The following is a 20,710-nucleotide window of genomic DNA, read 5'->3' on the forward strand; positions in this document are numbered from 1 at the left end:
GCTTAATCTTTATCCTTACAGCCATACTGTGCAATTCCAAACAAATCAAAATGAGTAATAGGTAGCAGAAGTAGAGACCAATGGAAACAAACCGGATGAATCTCCATGTGTGAAGTTCCTAGCAACCAGACGGATGATAAACTGAGGCAGCACCAGAATTGGTACAACTCAACCAAAAGGCTGTTTACTACCTGTTTTGTGATTCAGAATCTTTCTCAGTATTTTGAACTGCAGACACAATTTCTACAATACTTCCTTTCAGTTGTCATTGGACAATCTTCTCGGGCATTGCTATTGAAATAGAAAAGGTATTTATTCTGCAGAAGCATGCAATATGAATACTGTGTAAAACTGATAACAGAACATCTTGCACAAATCTCTTCAGGGAGCAAGAGATTCTTTCAATTTCATGCTAATACAGTTACTTCCTAAGGATATTTGTGGCTCATAACACAAGTGAATTTAGACTGAACCATGCAATGCACAACTACACAGCTTGAAGTAAAAAAAAAGATCTGTATCATACGTTGAGTTCTGAATTGATTTTCATATTCTAATGTATCAGTCTAGGTTGCTTATGGGTGTCATACAGGAAATCAGAAATTCCTCATTTATTCCAAAACAATGTGTAAGAGTACATTATAGCAACTCCTACAATTTATTATAACTTACAGAGCCATGGAGGTAAATTGAAGTTAACTCTAACCTTCAGATTAAAGAAGTTTAGACTTGGCCAGAAAATAAACTGCTGTTCTTTGTAAAGTTGCAATATGTTTTTTTTAAGTAACATTTTCTCCTAATATAAATAAAGTAATTGAAAAGAATTTTCAGTGAGTATCATTGTGAATAGACTAGTCATGATTTATTGCGAATACATTTTACTGAGCAGCTTGCAATGCCAGTCAATTTGTAATTTGACTTGTTCCACATCCCTAATCGCTCTTCATTATCAGATTTACTGAACGCAGTGTGGGAATGAATGAATGAGGACAACAGTTGCAGTGCCCAAATCATTACGTTGTAATCAAATGAACAGCAGTCGTTCTTAGCCATCCGCTGACATTACTGGTAGTAACACAGGTATATAAAAATGTATTTGTGACATGCTCTAACATAAATCTAGAATTCTGGTTTACGACCGCTGTCAGGGCCAAAGCTGTAGAGACTGACCCGCTATTTTTAATTTTATTATTCATTTCAACTGTATCAAAAGGAACTGGTTGCTCATACTCCTACATTTACGATAGAGTAGCACGACACTATGCATAGAAAACATAGATTGCAAATAGTTTGTTATACCGAAATATGGGCAATTAAAAGAAAATTCTGTAGGTATCATGCCACGGAACATAATTTGCTAAGGGCTGGACGCAAAATTTGAAAGCTCTTACACGCGCATTGTACTCCCTTGTAAGGTTGGAATCTTTGTGCGCAAAAAAATAAGGCTTCGTTATAAATATAGTTTGCACCTTCTCCAGAGAGTAAGTTTTGGATGTGTTAGCATTACACGAAAGACACGAGCCACAAATAATGGTTAGTGTTAAAGAATTTGACATCGTTGTCAGGTAGCACGGCAAAATTTGTATCACTCCCGCGGTTTCATTTGTTTTTATTTTCAGTGTGGTATAGAAGGCTACGACTGCACACTAGCGAGCTCTGTGGCAATACGCGTAATCGCGCGCAGAAGTGCGGATGGTTAGTGTATGTTTACGAGTGTGGGCCGGTTCGGAAGAGGTTAGATCTGCACGCGAACTTAGTAGTAAAAGTGAGATACGTGTTGTATGATTCTGCTCCGGCATTGTGATAACAACCAGATACATCTATATAAACTACCGGTTTTGAGACGCGCTATGTCATTAAGACCGGCGTGAACTACAGTGTGTGAACAGTCAATCACCATAGGAAGTTACTGGCGTAAGTACAGTTTTGCATGACGCTTTCTAAGTTTCCTTACCTTTCATTCTCACACATTTACTTAGTATGACGATGGAACTGAGTGGAAAAAAAGAGTTGATATGAATGCTGGATTCTGTCATGCTCTAAGGCTTGCTATAACCAATGGCAATTCATCTGGGCGTCTGATGATCGTCAAGTCGACCAATCACAGGCACCGTAGGGTGATGGCGGAAAATATGAATCTTATCGGCTAGCGTGCAAATATTGTATATAGTTGCACATGTCACGGACAGCTACACTGCTATATATTTCATACAGTGCCCTGAATTAATAATTACTGAAATAAAGTTTCACCACAAATAAACAAATTACTGATCTTCAGATTTGGCAAAGTATAATTTTCACCAGCGCTTATTTATTGGTACAACCATATTGTAAGATATAAAATTTTACCGTCAGATTTCTTACCGCGTGTTAGTATCCCGTCGTTGTGGTTACTTGAAACACGTTGTTAGAGTATTCCTGAACTGCGTCAATATTTCGTATGTGATTAAAGAGACTTAATCGAAGTACGGTATAGTATTATTTGTACTTTCTGTGATCTGGTCCATGTCTGCTAGTATAATATATCATATTGAATACTACAATTGTAGCGATTGTGAGACGATTAACCAAAACCCAACTACACTGCCGCAATTAAACACTGTAGAGACATTGTCTAGTGGTGCGAAATTTCAATATAAAAAGAAACGCGATGTGAGATACGGAGCCAAAAGTGGAAGCTTTTTCGTTATAGTGATAATTATGTAACGTGGAATGTAGCTTTTGCCTCTTGAAGTAATGCCATGGGTGGTATCTTGTTGAAAGTAGGAAAATAACTTTTTAGTGCAAAATACGCTGTCCTGGTCAAGTTCTTGCTTTTATTATCTTATATTCCGATGCGGAAATTGGAGACTAATCGGTCATTTTCCTAGACAAGCGTGGAAAACGCCATAAAACCACACTCATCTGACCGATGTCAGATTACCGACCTTTTGTCTAGTACAACGACCCAGGACTGTCTCACTTTCCAGTCTTACAAGCTAGCGTGCTGCGACTTTGTTCACAACATTTTAGTCAATAAATAACCTAGAAAAATTTACACAGCCACAATAACAGAAATAATTTTATTTCGTAATTTGTTTCACATTGTTTAGCATTTACACTTCAGTATAAACGTCTTGTAAGAAATTTAGATCCGTCCTTGAGTGAGTTCTTTGTTGACTGGTTTGTATGCAACGTTTTAAAATGGAAATTCCAGCGTCTGCTGCAGCACAGACAAGTAGTTCGACTTGAAAGCATAATACTAACTTACAATAGGAGATAATTCTTTCTTGAATTGCTGGTCTGTTGCAGTGTTACAGTTCTATTACAACACGAACTAGGGGAAAAACCACTCCTCTGCCTACAAAGTGACCTGATCTTTTCGGGAGTGTCTAATGAGAGAGGGATTAGCCACCATGGTGTTATCGAGTTAAGAGAGCTCTTGTGTTTGGTCGAACTGTTAGACAGCATACGGGAAGAACTGAGATCATTTACTACAGACTGGCAAAAGCAGGAGAATTATTAAATCACGGGCTAGGTAAACTGATGAGCCAAAATATTATGACCACTGCCTAATCGATCGTTTGTCCACCTTTGTAACGAAATGCATCACTAATTCTGCGAATCAGGGATTCGATAGATTGTTGGTAGGTTTATGTCTAAGCACAGGTCATGTAATTCGAGCAAGTAACGGGCCGCTGATTTGCATACGCAGTGATGGCGCGCTATAGCGACGCATATGGGTTCCTTAGGATTTACAACAGACGAATTTGGCCGCCTAGACGTAATGTGAGTTCACTATAATCGTGCCTAGCCAGCTCAGGCCGACGTGTAGTGCATTCACACTGCGCGCCGCGCCGAGCCGGGACGGCGAAATGGGGGAAAATCCACTTCTCCGATTATCATGTTTTAAGAATTCTTAGCGGTATATAAGACTTAGCCACCTCATTTTATGAACTTATTTTTTCCTTAAAAGCGTTACTTACGTCGTGAAAAAAGAAAAAGTCTACTTTTCGTTTCGCGTGATTTCTTAGTTTCGTAACGCTTCCCAACCGATTTTGAAGAAAGTATGCGGCTAAAAAGTCTGATTTTTGTACACGTGGTAGTGAAACATCTTAGCTTCGTATTGAATCATTTATCTTTCCATAATTCTTAACAGTCATTGTGAAATGATGCTATTTGTCAACGTTGTGCACTTGATTCACAAATCTTGTAGTGAAAAAGTTAGGTAGCGGGTAGCTTACGGTTAGATCCGTTTTAGACCATACATTGTTGGGAATGAAATGTAGCTAAAAGTACCAAAAAGTTTTTGAAATGATAATGATACTGATAACTGTCTCTGGTCACAAGTAATGCGAGCTATTCTGTGGCGTCAGTGCCGCGTCCGCAAGCCACGGAGTTCGCGCGGTTACAGCTTGGTTTAGTGTAGTCATATAATGCAGGGCAGAAAAGAACTAATTACTAGTGATCAGCGCAGACCTATTGCCGGTCCCTCGTATTATTTTAATGGTCTTATTGTCTATATAAAGTGTCTAGATAGAAGTGTCAATGACATAGGTCTGATAAAATTTGATGTAAAAGTAATCACAAAAACAAACCGGAAATTTATGATACGTTTACTGCAGAAACTGAAGCGCAATTCTGTAATCTATTTGTCTCCTTTGACAGAAAAAAATAATGGAGAGTTAATGAAACTACTGTAGATCTACACAGATGCGCGTTTCATTGTTCTTCATTGTTTTGTTTCTTTCTTGGCGGGCTGCGCTGCACTGTCAAGGTAATCCCCACTCTTTGGCTAAATGGCTGTTAGCTGCCGGAGGCCAAATAAATAAATTTTAAAAAAATCCCCACCCTTCGACAGCTGACAAGCAAGTCAGTAGAAAACTCAGCTGCAGTCAACAGTTGCTCACCTTTAGCTAGTCTGTGCTGTCGTGCAGAACAATGTCTTCACTCTTTTATTGGTCATGTTTTGACTCTGCAGTAACTCGTCGAGTTTTGAAGTATAGAAGAACTAGGTGGTTATGGATTCATCCCATTAATAGCGACAGACATTTAGGAGAGTTTTTTCTTTACATGAAGAACTTAGAAACTATCCTGAAAATTTTTATTCATATTACAGAATAAATCATAATACATTGACAGAGAAGGATGCAATGTTGAAGCTGAAAAGTTTTGTAACAATGCTGATATGCAGACAGCTGGTGCCACATTCAACAGAAATTCCACATTACGTTCGAAAACTATCAGAAACACTTTTGTTGAATATTTCGTTAAAAATGCAACTTAAAATAATTAAAAACCTTTCAAAAATAAATTTTGGAATTGAAAGTACTTAGCTATTTACTGTATTTTTGTGTATCTCGTTTCATTGTAAATAAAACAAATAAAATTATAAAGGAAAATAATTTATATTTGTGTGTACTATCTGAAGCACACTCCTTGGTTACTTCGTTCCATAATCTGGAAACTGCATCATTACTGTCATACTAGCCGAATTTCTGATACCAAGTTGATGGACACAAGTTAATGTCATGTATATGTTATTCTGCATTCATTAAAGTAAGAACATCGCAAAAAGATGTCACAGACAACAGCTTATAGTAACGTGCCACAGCATGACTTTAAAATGCATTGTCATCTGGTTCAAAAATGGTTCAAATGGCTCTGAGCACTTAACATCTATGGTCAGCAGTCCCCTAGAACTTAGAACTACTTAAACCTAACTAACCTAAGGAGATCACACAACACCAGTCATCACGAGGCAGAGAAAATCCCTGACCCCGCCGGGAAACGAACCTGGGAACCCGGGCGTAGGAAGCGAGAACGCTACCGCACGACCTCGAGCTGCGGACTGTCATCTGGTAGGGACACATTTCCATCCCTCAGTGACACTCATATCTGCCTCCGTTTACAAGTAAATGCGAACTATTCAGTGGCGGCACTACCGCGATCGCTGGCAAGCTATTGTTGTAAATGCATGTAAATACGGTAGATTAAATAAATGAAATAAAAGTAATTTCGCATGTATCATTATAATAAACGTAATTTTTCCTCTCTGATTGTGTAATGTGAGGTAACATCTTAAAATAAAAGACGTGTGCAGTCACACTTGTGATGAAGGCAGAAGGGAGACGTGTGATGCGTGTACTGCAGAAGCTGTAGTGCTGCTCCACAGGCTCGCGCCTGCGGTCGGCTCGCGCCGGCAATATTAAACACTCGGGATGTCGCCGGCTCGGCTCCGGGAGGCTCAGGCCGTGTCGGCGCGGCCCAGCCGCCAGTGTGAACACCGCAGTTCAAAACCATGTGTTTGATACCAAAGCGGGCGGCGGCCCGGCCAGGCTCGGCTCGGCCCGGCCGGCAGTGTGAACGCAGCCTATATACTGCTGAAAGATGACCCCGCTGTCGGACAAGACAACAAGCATGAAGGGATGCAGGTGGCTCGGAGCTGTCAGCATGTCTTCGATTACAACAGGTCCCATGCAAGCGAAGGAGAATGTCTCCCATAGCATAAAATGCTCCCACCAGCCTGCGCAGCCGCGCGTTTTAAGGCGCCTTGCAAGGTCCGTGCGGCTCCCCCCGTCGGAGGTTCGAGTCCTCCTGAGCGCTCCATTCGGCATGTTGTTGTGCCCATCTGTACTGCGCTGCATGGCGTCATGGTGGCAAAGATGGACCTCGCCATGGACGTCAGGAGTGAAGTTGCGCATCATGGAGCCTATTGCGCACAGTTCGAGTAGTAACATGACGTCCCGTGGCTGCACGAAATGCATTATTCAACATGGTAGAGCTGCTGTCAGGGTTTCTCCGAGCCACAATCCGCAGGTAGCCGTCATCCACTGCAGTATTAGCCCTTGGGCAGCTTGAGCGAGGCATGTTCTCGACAGTTCCTGTCTCTCTGTGTGCCCTCCATGTCCGAACAACATCGCTTTGGTTCACTCCGAGACGCCTAGACACTTTCCTCGTTGAGAGCCCTTCCTGGCACAAAGTAACAATGCGGATGCAATCGAACCTCGGTATTGAGCATCTAGACATGGTTGAACTACAGACAACACTAGCCGTTCACCTCCTTCCTGGTGGAATGACTGGACTGATAGGCTGTCGGACCCCCTCCGTCTAATATGCGCTGCTCATGCATGGTTGTTTACATCTTTGGGCGGATTTAGTGCCATCTCTGAACAGTCAAAGGGACCGTGTCTGTGATACAATATCCACAGTCAACGTCTATCTTCAGGAGTTCTGGGAACTGGGGTGATGCGAAACTTATTTTGATGTGTGTAGTTCTTCAATACATTGAATTGAACTACGCAAAAAGGAAGAACGTACTTTCCTTTATATATTTGCCCTACGTGGCAACACTATGTAGCATTGATACCTAGTGCAGTCAGGATAGAGAATGGAGAATGTTAGAGCGACGAATAATCCTGTCGAACGAGGCGCGACATCAGAGCGGGAGTGGAAAGGGTTAACGTATTGGCTTGAGAAAGCTCCGAAAGCCCGCGAGCTGTCTTCAACACTACTCACACACACAGCACTATAAAATGATTATTGCTGTTTATGAAATGATACATTAGTGTAGTATTGAGGTATTCACCATAAACAATCATCAAATCGAATAATGTGACTATAACACAGTTGTAAATTTTACCAACACACGCATGTATTCTCTCGTCCAAACTGGCCACACGGCTGTCTATGCAAGGACTGCGCGAGGGTGGGGGAGTGAGTGGGATACGAGCCACGTGCAGAGTGCGTGTGGCGCGCGGGATGGCAAACTTGAACCGTGTGCGAGTTTCTTGCGTCAATGTAAGACAAACGAATTAGCCGAGTCCTTACACAAAATCGGTACATAACAGATATACCGTCGGGATTGGGGCAAAACTGTGAAAATCGGGACTACCCCGGTAGAATAGGGACAAGTGGCAACTCTGCATTCTTTGCAGCATAATACTCAAAATGGATCACGGTACTAATGCTTGAAACTGAGTTGAAGTTATAAAGCAGAGGTTCAGACGGTTCTTTGACGGTATCGGATGTGCATTTCTCGACCTCCACTATCAGGTGGATAACAGTAGTGCTCCACCCAATAGGTTAGGTATGCACTTCACAAAGGAAATTTCTTATTTGTGTAGCAGAGTACGGGTAACGTGCACTGTTAGGTTATATAGGTTAGTGGGCCCCTCCAAAGCGTCGATTATGATTTATCTGCCTTGCTTGCATGAAGATCAGCCACGACACTCTCAAAAGAACGTTCCTTCTTGTAGATCAGCGACAGAAAATGTTAACGCGGTATTAGGAAATGGCTGGAGCAACCCTGATAAAGTCCCAGAGTTAGTCACACTTCTTACGGGTAATAATTACGAAGTGGTATTAACACAGAAAGCTGACCAACCGAAATTGAGTAGCAGTGAAATCGTAAATTCAAATTGCAGTATGTACCACAAGGATAGGCTAGACGCCGATGGTGGCGACGTATTTATTGCCGCAAAGACCCTGTAGTATCTACTGAAATTATTCCGGATTCCGAAAGTGAAGCCGGCGGGAGTGGTCTCGCGGTTCTAGGCGCTACAGTCTGGAACCGCGCGACCGCTACGGTCGCAGGTTCGAATCCTACCTCGGGCATGGACGTGTGTGATGTCCTTAGATTAGTTAGGTTTAAGTAGTTCTAAGTTCTAGGGGACTGATGACCTCAGAAGTTAAGCCCCATAGTGCTCAGAGCAATTTTTTGAACCGAAAGTGAAATGTTCTGGCCGAAAGTAAATATCAACAGTGGGACAAATATGGTAATCGGATGCATTCATGACTGTTTGCTCAGGAGGTGTAGTAGGAGAGCACTTCAGGCAGAACTTGGAGAATCTAGCGAGCAAGTCTCGTTATCATTCTGTTCTGCCATTCAACTGTGATAACGAAGATGTGGAGCACAAATGCATTAAATTCAAAAGCATTGTACAACCTTTTTGTGCAGAGGAAGTTTCTGAGGGATTGGAAAGACCTATCGTGGTTCAACAGCCGTATTAGCAGAATTAGATTTTCACTTTGCAGCGGAGTGTGCGCTGATATGAAACTTCCTGGCAGATTAAAACTGTGTGCCGGACCGAGACTCGAAATCGGGACCTTTGCCTTTCGCGGGCGAATGCTCTACCAGCTGAGCTACCCAAGCACGACTCACGCCATGTCCTCACAGCTGTACTTCTGCCAGTACCTCGTCTCCTACTTTCCAAACTCCACAGAAGCTCTCCTGCGAACCTTGCAGAACTAGCACTCCTGGAAGAAAGGATATTTCGGAGACATGGCTTAGCCACAGCCTGGGGGATGTTTCCAGAATGAGATTTTCACTCTGCAGCGGAGTGTGCGCTGATATGTAACTTCCTGGCAGATTAAAACTGTGTGCCGGACCGAGACTCGAACTCGACACAGTTTTAATCTGCCAAAAAGTTTCATATCAGCGCACAAACATCCCCCAGGCTGTGGCTAAGCCATGTCTCCGCAATATCCTTTCTTCCGGGAGTGCTAGTGCTGCAAGGTTCGCAGAAGAGCTTCTGTGAAGTTTGGAAAGTAGGAGACGAGGTACTGGCAGAAGTAAAGCTGTGAGGACGGGGCGTGAGTCGTGCTTAGGTAGCTCAGTTGGCAGAGCACTTGCCCGCGAAAGGCAAAGGTCCCGAGTTCGAGTCTCGGTGTGGCACACAGATTTAATCTGCCAGGAAGTTTCAGCCGTATTAGCAAATTGTAACGAAAGCGTAGAGAGCTTCATCACGGATTGAGGAGATGTAAAAGCCTTGTCAACAAACAAAAGTCGTACAAAGCCGAAATGAGCGCAAGGACAACATCGTCATAAGCATATATGAATTCGAAAATACCGTATAGCGTAGGACTTGGGTTGGGGGCTGTGAAGCCGGGGGCTCAATTTTGCAAAGAATTTATTGAACATAAAATATTCTTCTTTACAATCCAGAAATGTTAACGAACAGAACTTAATCTATAGTCCAATATAGCTCTTGGAGCAGGCTCTACAGTAGATTAACAACATGAAATGCTTTTAGCAAATGAAAACAAAATTCGAAAGAATTATTTAGCGTATGGCTAATACAGACGTATCATGAAATTAAATTACATATACATATGTACATATTGACACACAATAAACTTAAGTTTGTCTTTACAACTGAATATCCAGTCCTTCAATCCAGCGCACTGCATCTGGAGTTGCTAGCAGGAAGTCCTCTTTGGCGCCGTGATAAGCTCGAATCCTGCATTCACTGACAGTGTGGTGAACAGTCTGGTATGGAGCCCCGCAGTCACAGGCTGGATCAGGCATCTTCTTCCACTTAAAGAGAGCATCCCTGCATCGGCCATGGCCGGTACGGATTCTGTTCAGAGTAGTCCAGGTCTTGCGTGGTAGGTCGAATCGACTTGGAAGTTTAGCACCTGAGAAGATGTTATGCAGGTGCACATCTGTCACTGCTTCCCACCGACCGAGGAAACGTTGCTCACGTCCGTAGGTTTAACCTTAAAATACCCTACACGTGCCTCCTGGGTGGTGCTAATTGAGCAACAGTGATTACAGGCAGCCAGACTATCCATAGGATCTCCTGGCAATGACATATCACATAAATAGCAGAAACAGATCTTTTCAGAGCCCATTAACAAGAGACATTGGACCAACTATCAGACTCCTTCAACTGACTATCGAAAGCATTAGCAGGGCAAAGTGTGACTACCTGTCGACATTTTTGCTGGACAACAGTATTCGAGAGAAAGCCACAACAGAAGAAACTGGACCAACAACAACAATGGTTGTAATATATAGCCTCGGGCAACAGGCGTAAAAGTGACAGTAAAATTAGCTTCTGCAGTTACATGCAGGACAGCAAACTAAAAGACAACTTTCTGACTTAATAAAAGATACTCATATTCGCATTCAATTAAATATGTATCTACGGCCACTCCCAGCACCAAGTAGTGCCTAAAGCAAAGCTAGCCGGCCGGTGTGGCCGTGCGGTTCTAGGCGCTTCAGTCTGGAACCGCGTGACTGCTACGGTCGCAGGTTCGAATCCTGCCTCGGGCATGGATGTGTGTGATGTCCTTAGATTAGTTAGGTTTAAGCAGTTGTAAGTTCTAGGCGACTGATGACCTCAGAAGTTAAGTCGCATAGTGCTCAGAGCCATTTGAACCAAGAAAAGCTATAATAACCGTCTACAGTACTAGCTACCCAATTTTCTCAGTACAATTTTCTGTACATTTTGGCATACAAAAAGATCACTCTTAGGGGATAAAATAACAACGTAATTTTTGGCACAATGGCATTAACAAAACCAGTCACATTCACAGCACGGTAATAGCAGGATCACATTCTGTACAATGGCTCATACAAAATCAATCACACTCAAGGTGTATAAATAACAAAATTATTGTTTCTCTTGCTTTTAGTGAAAACATCCACACGTCCTGCGTGCCACTTCACAGCAAACTTACCATGTCGCACTGTGCCCACGGACCTTGAGTATGTAATAGTTCTGATCATCCGGTTCACTCAGTGCACAGCCTCCGTCCTTCACTGTATTCTGTGTCAAATCTGTTGACCGACCAAAACACTGCTGTCCGTCAGTGAAGTATCCCTTAAGTGCCCCAGGAAGCCGCTGTCTGCATCTCCTCTGGTGCTGCCGTTCTCTTGCCTGGAAAAGACAACTGCCCACCGAGTTGTTTGTGTCCACACAGCAGTCACACTCCGCACTGCCCGCTAATAAGCACCAGCTCGGGGAAGCCTTTCTGTTCTTGGCTTTCCATCAACTGGCTGCCTCCAACTGCTTCACAGGTAACCACCGGACCGAATAGGCGGCCCTGCTTGTCTCGCGCACGGCATCAAGAACATCCCATGCCGCCGCCCGACTGCTCTGCCCGCCTCGCCCGCTGGTCAGTTCATGACGCTGGCTCGAGTGCTGGGCAGCCCAAGGCTCTCTGCTCCCGCCCCGCTGTACCACGTTCAAGCTCTGAGTGGCGCCAGCAGCGACCCCTGTACAGGCGCTGGCGCCAGCACAGTTCTAACGAGGCCGGCTGGGCGAGGCAGGAGACAAGACGTGCCGCGAATCACAAGTTCACGGCACACCCCTCCCATGCAAAACTGGCCTCCACCCCTGCAGCAGACGAGAACGAGACGCACGTATGTTATAGAGGCACATGTCTTGACTGCGGCGGCCCCTAGGTTCCGAGGAAATCGATGTTGAAGTTTCATGCGTACCTCCTGTACCCATAACGTAAGCAAGCTAGACAAATAAAGCAACCACGCTGGTGAACGGACTCAAATCTCGCTTCCTTTCGAATTTCGTCGTGCAGAATATCATTAAATAGTATATCTCATGACATTTATTCAAAAATAGTCATATTCGTCTTATTCACTGTAGTAATTTCATTAATAAATCAGTTACCACAGCAAACTTTCTTCAAATGTGTGATCCGTTTGTTGCAGAACAGAGTACAGAGTCATCTTACTCGCTAATGCTTGCCGTGGTAGAACAGAATTCCGGATAGTATATATCGTAGAATAGTGAGACAGTTACCCTGTGTGCAGTCAGATATTATCCAGTACCTCCCCTTCCCCCTCCTCAAACCCGCCCCTCCCCACCCGCCATTATCAACATTAGCACCTAACTAAAATTTAGAATAAAAAAGAATTTTCTTTGAATAAATTCATTTTTAAAATGAAGAAAGATTAATGATATTTAGTTTTTGTAGGGATTTTATTAAACCACAAACTAATGAATCAGTGAGGCTGTGACAGCATCTGTGACGACTGGTCCTATGTTAAGAAAGGTAGGAGGATATATTTGCTCAGCAAGGGTGACAGGATACAAATTTCATAATATCTCAGCAGTCAGCATCAACTCGGTAATGTGGACGAAGATGTGGAGAACAAATGGAAAAAATTTCAAAGGCATCGTTCTGTATGCCCTAGACAAGTATGTTCTGAGTAAGGTTTTAAGGGACGAGAAAGATCCACCATGCTTTAATAGCCGTGTTAGAAAAGAGCTACGTGAACAAAGAGCACTTCGTCTCAGATTCAAGAGAAGTAAAAACCTAGCTGACAAACAAAAGCTGAACGAAGCGAAAATGAGCGTAAGGAGAGCAATGAGAGAAGCGTTCAATGATTTTGAAAGTAAGACATTGTCAACCGACCTAAGTAAAAACCCTAAGAGATTTCGGTCATATGTAAAATCAGTAAATGGGTCAAAATCATTCATTCTCTCAGCGACCACACCGGCACCGAAACGAAAGCTAACAGAGAGAAGACCGAATTACTGAAGTCGGTCTTCCGAAGTTGCTTCACCGCTGAAGAATGTAACACTGTCCCTCCTTTCAATCGTCGTACGAATGTAGGAATGGCAGATATTGAGACAACCGATCGCAGAATTGAAAAGCAGCTACAATCGCTTAGTAGCGGAAAGGCATCAGGACCAGATGAGATACCTATAAGATTCTATAAAGATTATGCGCCGGCCGTTGTGGCCGAGCGGTTCTAGGTGCTTCAGTCTGGAACCGCGCGACCGCTACAGTCGCAGGTTCGAATCCTGCCTCGGGCATGGATGTCTGTGATGTCCTTAGCTTTCAGTAGTTCTAGGTTCTGGAGAACGCTGACCTCAGATGTTAAGTCCCATAGTGCTCAGAGCCAAAGATTATGCGAAAGAACTTGCTCCCCTTCTAGCAGTAATTTATCATAGATCGCTTGAGCAACGAAAGGTACCTAACGACTGGAAAAAAGCGCAGGTTATTCCCGTTTCTAAGAAAGGCCGTAAGACAGATCCACACGATTATAGACCTATATCGTTGACGTCAATCTGTTGTAGAATTATGGAACATGTTTTATGGTCAAGAATTATGACGTTCTTAGAAAATGAAAATCTCCTCTATAAAAATCAACATGGATTCCGCCAACAGAGATCCTTCGAAACTCAGCTCGCTCTGTTCCTCCATGAGATCCACAGCGAAGTGGACAACGGCGCTCAGGCTGATGCCGTGTTCCTTGATTTCAGTGAGGCATTTGACACCGTCCAGCATTGCCGTTTAACGAAAAAAATACGCGCTTACGGAGTATCGGAGCAGACCTGCGACTGGATTCAAAACTTTCTTGCAGATAGAACTCAACACGTCACTCTTAACGGAACCAAATCGGCAGATGTAAAGGTTATATCCGAAGTACCACAGGGAAGTGTGATAGGACCGTTGCTGTCTACAATATATACAAATAATGATTGAGCAGAAAGCGTCGGACGCTCTTTAAGGCTATTCGCAGATGATGTAGCTGTCTGTACCAAAGTAGCAACGTCAGAAAATGATAAGAATTTGCAGAACGACCTGCAGAGGATTGATGAATGGTGCAGGCTCTGGCAGTTGAGCCTGAACGTAAGTAAAAGTAGCATATTGCGCATGCATAGGAAAACAAATCCACTACTGTACAGCTACACTATCGATGACGAACAGCTGGAGACAGCGTCTGCCGTAAAATATCTAGGCGTAACTGTCCAGAGCGACCTTAAGTGGAATGGCCACATAAAACAGTTGGTGGGAAAAGCATATACCAGACTCAGATTCATCGGAAGAATCTCAAGGAAAAGTAACATCCACGAAAGAAGTGACTTATAAGGCGCTTGTTCGCGCGATTCTTGAGTACTGTTCATCTATATGGGATCCCTATTAGGTAGGACTGATGGAGGAGATAGAGAAGATCCAACGAAGAGTGGCGCGTTTCGTCCCGGGATCGTTTAGCTGGCGAGAGAGCGTTACGGAGATGCTAAACAAACTCCACTGGCAGACGTTACAAGAGAGGCGTTGTGCATCACGGAGAGATTCACTATTGAAATTTGTCCGCAGCTCGTGGTCGTGTGGTAGCGTTCTCGCTTCCCGCGCCCGGGTTCGATTCCCGGTGGGGTCAGCGATTTTCTCTGCCTCGTGATGACTGGGTGTTGTGAGATGTCCTTAGGCTAGTTAGGTTTAAGTACTTCTAAGTTCTAGGGGACTGATGACCATAGTGCTCAGAGCCATTTGAACCAAGTATTGAAATTTCTGGAGGATGAGTCGGACTATATATTGCTTTCCCCTCACATACATCTCGCATATTGACCACGAGGAGAAAATTCGAGAAATTAGAGCCAATACAGAGGCTTACCGACAGTCATTCTTCCCAAGCATTATTCGCGAGTGGAACAGTGTTGGAGGGATCATATAGTGGTACCGATAGTACCCTCCGCCACACACCATTAGGTGGCTTGCGGACTATGATGTAGATGTAGATGAGATGAGTCGTACAATTTATTTCCAACAACCTTCTTTTGTAGGTTGATGAAGCGATTCTCAGTGCATCGTGAGCGCTACCTGCAACTCCTTAGAAAAGATAGTTGACGACCCACACTGAGAGTAGAGACTTGTTACGAAACATGCTTCATCTGCACCACTTCTCTTCGTAGCGATACTTGCTTCACCCGGATCCTGCGTGCCCTTTTAAAATCAACCAAATTAAAATGTGTGCTACGCCAAGGCCTACTTTCTGTAAATATTGATTGCTGGACTCCTTACTTCTGAAGTGGCAGCAATAGGCAAACTTCAGGCTGACGGTGCTTTGTGTCTATAATAATAATAATAATAATAATAATAATAATAACAATAACAATAATAAGCGGTGTAGGCCCCGCAGCAAGGTGGTAGCCGTTTCATAACTCCTATTGTGTTGTGCTGTCAATTACTTCGTTTATTGCGGGGAAGTGAATAATGAACTAATTATGGTCTACTGCGGGAGCTGTAAGGGCAGTCAAATGAAACGGAGACAGGTACGAAAAAGTAAGTAAACTGTTTATTATATCAAAAGTAGTCGCCATAATACAGTTATCCCGCTGTTAAAACATTTATCCCATTATGAGATAAGAGGGTAAAAGCCTTCATGGAAAAATGTCTTCAGTTTCCTTCGGAACCGGATTGTACTCGGGCGTGCCCTTCTTGGTCAGAAGCAAATAGACGGCCACTAATGTCTTTCTTCAGGGCATCAAAAATATGGAAGTCGTGTGGGGAGAGAATGTGTAAGAGCTTGCCAGCGAAACTCCAGCAGAGCATTCGAAACCACAGGCACGTCAGCTCCGGGGAGGCCTTAAACCATTTTCTTTGACTGAAAGAGCCGCCTGCTGCTCATTGATTTTCTGGAACAAGGCACCGTAATAAACGCACAGCGGTACGTGCGCACTTTGCAAAAATTGTAGCTTCCTATCAAGTCCAAACGCCCAAGAATGTTGACGGACAACATCGTTGTTTTGCTGGATAATGCCCCGCCCACATGTTGCCAAGGCTGTTTCGACTACGGCGCAGAAGTTTCGCTGGGAAGCCTTTACACATCCTTCATACAGTCCTGAAGAGAAAAAAAAATTGGCTGTTTGTTTGCTTCGAATGGAAAGGTGGCACGCCTGGGAACAGTCATCTTTCCGTAGGCAACCGCAAACATTTTTCCATGGAGGCTTTGACCGCATTGTCTTACAGAGGGATGATGTTTGAAAAGATAAACAGTTTACTTAGTTTTTTACCATCTGTCTCATTTTCACTAGACTCCTCCTTGTACTTAAAGCACGGAGAAGGCATTTTCGTGAGGTATTTAAGCATACGTGATGCACCTGTCTCATAGATGCATGGTACAAAGCGTTTGTGTAGTGGGTGGACTGTGTGTGGAAGATATTGTTCATACATTAGTTTCACAAGCTGTAACCACCACCACATTGTCATGCGTTAATGCTAGAACAGTACAGTATCGATAATTCGAGGTGAACGGGACCGAGAAAACCTCGAACTATTGAAAATCGGGTATTTTGAATTTTAACTACTAACGAAATACATATTTAAAGAAAGTGTGCTGTAGTGATTGATTTACTAATGAAATTACTATAGCGAATATGAAAACTTGTTGAATAATTTCATGCGATACACTATTTAATAATATTCTGTACGACGAAATTAAAATGCAAGCTGCTAGAACCCGTACCGCCAGCGTGGTAGCTCTGAAGCTTGGCCGCAATGCGCTACACTCATTTGGTAGGAACTTGACTAAAGTTATGAATATGGGAGATACGCATGAAAGTTCAGCATCGATTTTCTCGGAAACCAGGGACCGTCGAGTGAGAAGCCACTAGCCGCTCTACAACATAACGAAGACTCAACAAAATCTGTCATTAGCAGGTCTGATGGTCCCCTTGTAAGTAAAACTTCTACTCTAGTTATATTCTCCAGTAACGCAAACGACACAAATCTAGTTTCCCCAGTGACAACTGTCAACACGTCATTAATACGACAGAGATACAGATCTCGCGAAGCTCAGTTCGCTCCGTTGGCCCCTGAGATCTAGAGCGCAGTACACGACGGAGCCAAGGTCGCTTCCGTGCTCCCTGACTTTCGAAAGACACCACACACAGTTCCGCACTTGCGTTTAGTGAACAAAATTTGAACTTACCGAGTATCAAACTAGATTTGTGATTAGATTCGTGACGACTTTCTTGCAGATAAAACTCATAACGTCGTTCTTAACGGAACGATATCGACAAGTAAATGTAATTTCGGGGCTAGCCCTGAGAGCGTTTATAGGGTCGTTATTGTTCACAATACATGTATAGATTTAGTGGTCACGTCAGCATCTCCTCCTTGAGGCTGTTCACGAATGATTCTGTTATGCACAGATCGATTGCAACGCCAGAAGACTGTACCGAGACGCAGGTAGACTTGTTACGCTCGAGGATTAGCGTAGGGACTGGCATTTTGCCCTTGTAACGCCGGAAATGCATATCCTCCTATTTCCATCTATTGTACTATTATTTTTTTTCCTTGTTTTGTTACCTCAAGATATGACATTTCTGTCTCTTTATATATTGTAATTGTTTTACTGTTTGTATATATATATTTATGCACTCATGTCGATGTATAATTGGTTTGTTTCGTAAATATTATTTGTATTTTTACGCTGGGTCTTGCCTAGGGAAAACTGCTATCGAACGATTACGTCGATAGGTCGTGTGACGAATCAAAGTGTGTAGGATCTTTGGTAGTGTGAACTCTGCCGCGTGGAGCGCGGGCAGAACAGTCAGAGTCTGGCGGGAGTAGCGAGTGGAGCAGGTGTTGTGTGACGCTCCCGCGAGTTGCCGCGCTTTCGGGGTTTGGCAGCATGTAATTGCGCTCGACTCGCGATGATAGTTTCTGACATGGTGTCGCGGACGGGAAGCATTAGCTGGCGCACATCAAGAGCCCGTTTCGCCTGGTGACCGTGTCGAGAAGAAGGCGCGCCAACATCCAGCTTCTGCAACAGCGACGGCCGACAATGAGTGACTGTCGCCACCTCCTCGATCGACGGCTTCAAACCTTCAATCAACCAACAAGGAAGACTAAAAGCACGTAAAGTTTCAGAACTGTATGGCAGACCTCAGCTTTTCAAATTGTTCCATTTGCCTCGCAAAATTACAGCAACTTAGCATGAACCTTTGTTGCTCATTGTCCCGATTGCATTGCCAAGCATGGTCCCTTCCTTTTCCGAAATGAATCCGAGTGTCGTTGAAATTCAAACGCCAGCATTAAAATAATATAATTAGATTTCACTGCTTTAATTTCAAAGTTCAGTAGCTGGCTACAATATTTAGGTTACACGAGCACAAATTTAGAGTGCGAGTTTTGTTAGCATGTTTTAGCTTACCTGTGACTGCAGCTCAGCTTGGTACGTACTAAATTTTACTATTGTTAATAGTTCAGAATCATTTAATTCAAGTTCAAAGTTAAATCTCTTGTTTCTAAATTGCGTAGAGTCAAGTTGCTTTTGAAATGATTGTTGAGGTAGTCCAAGACTAACCGTATTTTACTGGATTTCGATGTGCTTCAGAAAGAAAGCTCACTATTAACTTCAGTCACTAAATTAACTTTCGATTTTCCGGTTTTATTAATTCTTTTGCTAAATTAAGTCAGAGTGTAGCGAAATTTATTACTTCTGGCAAACTTTCAGTTTTCACACTACACGTGTCAACCTTCAGTTGCCACGCTTCTAGTGTTAATTATATGTGTAATAACCTTTCTTTTTCAGTTACTATAGTAATTGTCCTTAGGACTGGCGACCGTGATTTCCCCCAAATCTCAAATATCTAATTACCGCTAGTTAATTGTTAACGTAACGGCCGCACATGTACTTTCTTTATTAACTTTACCCCTTTTCAAAATTAATTTCCACCAGTCATTTGCATTTTTCCTTTCATTTAGATGTAACCCTTTCCTCCCTCTTTACCGATAGATTAACTTCGGTGACGATTGCTTTTCCCAAATTTCCATTAGGTACATGCGGTTTAATTTTTCACTGTCATTAAGGTCGATAAGTGAGGGGGGAGGTTACACCCTCAACCAAAATAAATGTGTAAATTGGCGAAGAGATCCATTACTGTTCGATTACGTTGTGGTGATAAATGACTGGATACGTAACCATTGTAAAATACCTCTGAGTAACTGTCAGGAATGACGTATTACGTAAGACTAGTTTTAGAAAAAGCAGATGCCAGACTGAGATTCACTGGAAGAATCTTAATGTAGCTGCAATTCAACGATGAAAGAATTGGCTTATAAAACACTCCTCTGACCGATTCTTGAGTACTGCTCATCAGACTGGGATCCTTACCAGGTTGTATTAATAGAAGAGAGAAAGATCAAACAGAGAACGATGCTTTTCGTGACGGGATAGGCTTGTAATGCAAGAAGGTGTAGTCAACCTTTCATGCCTACCGCCCATTTTTTTTATCTATGTTCCACAGTAATGATGATTTATAACGTGAGGAAGTAATTTTACATTAAAAATTTTGAAATCACAGTTTCATCATGTTAAAGCAAATAATTAAAATTACTTATCAAATACTTTATGACAAAATTTTATGGAAACATAATGGGAATGTTTTTGAAACCCATACCGCCTGCCGCCCACGCTGTAAACTGTAAAGCACACCAGTGGGCGGTAGGGACAAGGCCGACCACCACTATGCTAGTGTCACGAAGCAGCCCAACAAAGTTCAGTGGCAGTCGCACGCATTTACCGTTGAAATTCCTATATCGTACGTTCCAGAAAGAACCGGGCTACATATTACATCCTCCCTCATAACGTCTTGCGAGTCATGTGTAGTGTTCCACGATAGTGCAAATACGAGGGTCACTCCAAAAGAAACGCACACTATTTTTTTTAAATCCATCTTTTATTCTACATGTTTGAAAATTTTACAGTGCGTAAATGGTTCAAATGGCTCTGAGCACTATGGGACTCAACTGCTGAGGTCATTAGTCCCCTAGAACTTAGAACTAGTTAAACCTAACTAACCTAAGGACATCACAAACATCCATGCCCGAGGCAGGATTCGAACCTGCGACCGTAGCGGTCTTGCGGTTCCAGACTGCAGCGCCTTTAACCGCACGGCCACTTCGGCCGGCTACAGTGCGTAGATACATCCTTTGGGAACAATATTTTCATTTCTCCACATAATTTCCATCCCTCTCAACTGCCTTACGCCATCTTGGAACCAGCGCCTGTATACCCGCGCGGTAAAATTCTGGACCGACCTGTTGGAGCCAATGTTTGGCCGCGTGCACAAGGGAGTCATCATCTTCAATCCTTGTTCTACGAAGAGAGTCTTTCAGTTTCCAAAAGAGATGATAGTCACATGGAGCCAGGTCAGGACTGTAAGACGGGTGTTTCAGTGTTGTCCAC

At 43.2% G+C, this 20,710-nt stretch overlaps 1 protein-coding gene across 1 annotated transcript in view; it reads left to right on the forward strand.

Annotated features, from left to right (window-relative positions):
- Positions 1-1,723: 1,723 nt before the first annotated feature.
- Positions 1,724-20,710, forward strand: part of LOC124712504 (acetyl-CoA carboxylase) — a 433,982-nt gene continuing 414,995 nt past the window's right edge. The window contains exon 1 of the mRNA XM_047242805.1: positions 1,724-1,914. The gene's annotated coding sequence lies outside the window, so the exon portion shown is untranslated. The remainder of the gene's footprint in view (positions 1,915-20,710) is intronic.

The sequence above is a fragment of the Schistocerca piceifrons genome, chromosome 8 (assembly GCF_021461385.2).
Source record: "Schistocerca piceifrons isolate TAMUIC-IGC-003096 chromosome 8, iqSchPice1.1, whole genome shotgun sequence".
NCBI classification, from domain to species: Eukaryota; Metazoa; Arthropoda; class Insecta; order Orthoptera; family Acrididae; genus Schistocerca; species Schistocerca piceifrons.